The sequence below is a fragment of the Dama dama genome, unplaced genomic scaffold (genome assembly GCF_033118175.1).
Source record: "Dama dama isolate Ldn47 unplaced genomic scaffold, ASM3311817v1 ptg000093l, whole genome shotgun sequence".
In the NCBI taxonomy this organism is placed as follows: Eukaryota; Metazoa; Chordata; class Mammalia; order Artiodactyla; family Cervidae; genus Dama; species Dama dama.
This window is the reverse complement of record NW_026870908.1, coordinates 807,495-810,636: the sequence shown is the minus strand read 5'-3', so window position 1 is coordinate 810,636 and position 3,142 is coordinate 807,495.

Here is a 3,142-nt window from a genome sequence, read left to right as displayed (position 1 = left end):
GGGGAAAGGCACCAGCGGGGATGAGCCTGGGGAGGCGCCCGGGCATGTCTGGACCCAGTCCCCGCAGCCTGCCCCTTGGTGGGGCAGTACCCCCGGAGGCCAGGAAGGTCTGGGCAAGGCTGCCAGGGGCAGGGACACTGCTGGGTCCTGCCCCTGGCCTGTGGGGCGTCTGAGCACAACCGGCACTCTCCCGCTGGAAGACCTCCCCGTCTGCCTCGAAAGGCCGGTTTGCAAGCACTCCCGCCCGCTGTTCCCGCCAGGCACGCACAATGCTCCCAAGCCCGGGAGAAAAGCGCTTCGGGGTGGTGCTCTCACCGGGCCCTTGCCCCTGAGCCTGGGGGCCAGGCAGGGGGAACACACTCCCAGGCCAAGGCAGAACCACATGCACACGTCTGTTCCTGCCCCATACACCGGCAGAGAGCTCGGGGGAGCCAGAGACTGCCAGGCTGCTGCTGGGCTGGCCGCCTGTGTGGGACGGGGCAGAGCCGACCTAGGGGCAAGTTGGGCCTCTTGCTCTCCCTGCTGCACTGAGGCTGCTGGGTCAAAGAGGTCTTGGGCATCCAGCCCTTTGCTGGTCCCTTCCCTCTGACGAGGCCCTCTGATCTCCAGCACCTTGCAGTGTGGAGACAGCCCCTGCCAGCAACCTCCTCTCCAAGGAGGCCTCAACCGAGACCTAGGCCCAGGGGAAAGGCACCAGCGGGGATGAGCCTGGGGAGGCGCCCGGCCATGTCTGGACCCAGTCCCCGCAGCCTGCCCCTTGGTGGGGCAGTACCCCCGGAGGCCAGGAAGGTCTGGGCAAGGCTGGCCAGGGTCAGGGGCCCTGCTGGGTCCTGCCCCTGGCCTGTGGGGCCTCTGAGCACAACCGGCCCTCTCCCACTGGAAGACCTCCCCGGCTGCCTCCAAAGTCCTGTTTGCAAACACTCCCGCCCGCTGTTCACGCCAGGCTCGCACAATGCTCCCAAGCCCGTGAGAAAAGCGCATTGGGGTGGTTCTCTCTCCGGGCCCTTGCCCCTGAGCCTGGGGGCAAGGCACGGGGAACACACTCCCTGGCCAAGGCAGAACCACATGCCCACGTCTGTTCCTGTCCCCTGCACCGGCAGAGAGCTCGGGGGAGCCAGAGTCTCTCAGGCAGGTGCTGGGCTGGCCGCCTGTGTGGGAAGGGGCAGAGCCGACCTAGGGGCAAGTTGGGCCTCTTGCTCTCCCTGCTGCCCTGAGGCTGCTGGGCCAAAGACGTCTTGGGCATCCAGCCCTTTGCTGGTCCCTTCCCTCTGACGAGGCCCTCTGAGCTCCAGCACCTTGCAGTGTGGAGACAGCACCTGCCAGCAATCTCCTCTCCAAGGAGGCCTCAACCGAGGCCTAGGCCAGGGGAAAGGCACCAGCGGGGATGAGCCTGGGGAGGCGCCCGGGCATGTCTGGACCCAGTCCCTGCAGCCTGCCCCTTGGTGGGGCAGTACCCCTGGAGGCCAGGAAGGTCTGGGCAAGGCTGACCAGGGGCAGGGGACCTGCTGGGTCCTGCCCCTGGCCTTTGGGGCCTCCGAGCACAACCGGCCCTCTCCCACTGGAAGACCTCCCCGGCTGCCTCCAAAGGCCGTTTTGCACGCACTCCCGCCCACTGTTCCCACCAAGCGCGCACAATGCTCCCAAGCCCGGGAGAAAAGCGCTTCGGGGTGGTGCTCTCTCCGGGCCCTTGCCCCTGAGCCTGGGGGCCAGGAAGGGGGTCCACACTCCCAGGGCAAGGCAGAACCACATGCACACGTCTGTTCCTGACCCCTGCACCGGCAGAGAGCTCGGGGGAGCCAGAGTCTGTCAGGCAGCTGCTGGGCTGGCCGCCTTTGTGGGAAGGGGCAGAGCCGACCTAGGGGCAAGTTGGGCCTCTTGCTCTCCCTGCTGCCCTGAGGCTGCTGGGCCAAAGAGGTCTTGGGCATCCAGCCCTTTGCTTGTCCCTTCCCTCTGACGAGGCCCTCTGAGCTCCAGCACCTTGCAGTGTGGAGACAGCCCCTGCCAGCAACCTCCTCTCCAAGGAGGCCTCAACCGAGACCTAGGACCAGGGGAAAGGCACCAGCGGGGATGAGCCTGGGGAGGCGCCCGGGCATGTCTGGACCCAGTCCCCGCAGCCTGCCCCTTGGTGGGGCAGTACCCCCGGAGGCCAGGAAGGTCTGGGCAAGGCTGGCCAGGGGCAGGGGACCTGCTGGGTCCTGCCCCTGGCCTGTGGGGCCTCTGAGCACAACCGGCCCTCTCCCACTGGAAGACCTCCCCGGCTGCTTCCAAAGTCCTTTTTGCCAACACTCCCACCCGCTGTTCACGCCAGACTTGCACAATGCTCCCAAGCCCGGGAGAAAAGCGCTTCGGGGTGGTGCTCTCTCCGGGCCCTTGCCCCTGAGCCTGGGGGCAAGGCATGGGGAACACACTCCCAGGCCAAGGCAGAACCACATGCCCACGTCTGTTCCTGTCCCCTGCACCGGCAGAGAGCTTGGGGGAGCCAGAGTCTGTCAGGCAGCTGCTGGTTTGGCCGCCTGTGTGGGAAGGGGCAGAACCGCCCTAGGGGCAAGTTGGGCCTCTTGCTCTCCCTGCTGCCCTGAGGCTGCTGGGCCAAAGACGTCTTGGGCATCCAGCCCCTTACTGGTCCCTTCCCTCTGACGAGGCCCTCTGAGCTCCAGCACCTTGCAGTGTGGAGACAGCCCCTGCCAGCAACCTCCTCTCCAAGGAGGCCTCAACCGAGGCCTAGGACCAGGGGAAAGGCACCAGCGGGGATGAGCCAGGCGAGGCGCCCGAGCATGTCTGGACCCAGTCCCCGCAGCCTGCCCCTTGGTGGGGCAGTACCCCCGGAGGCCAGGAAGGTCTGGGTAAGGCTGGCCAGGGGCAGGGGCCCTGCTGGGTCCTGCCCCTGGCCTGTGGGGCCTCTGAGCACAACCGGCCCTTTCCCACTGGAAGACCTCCCCGGCTGCCTCCAAAGGCCGGTTTGCAAGCACTCCCGCCCACTGTTCCCGCCAGGCGCGCACAATGCTCCCAAGCCCGGGAGAAAAGCGCTTCGGGGTGTTGGTCTCTCCGGGCCCTTGCCCCTGAGCCTGGGGGCCAGGCAGGGGATCCACAGTCCCAGGCCAAGGCACAACAACATGCACACGTCTGTTCCTGCCCCCTCCAC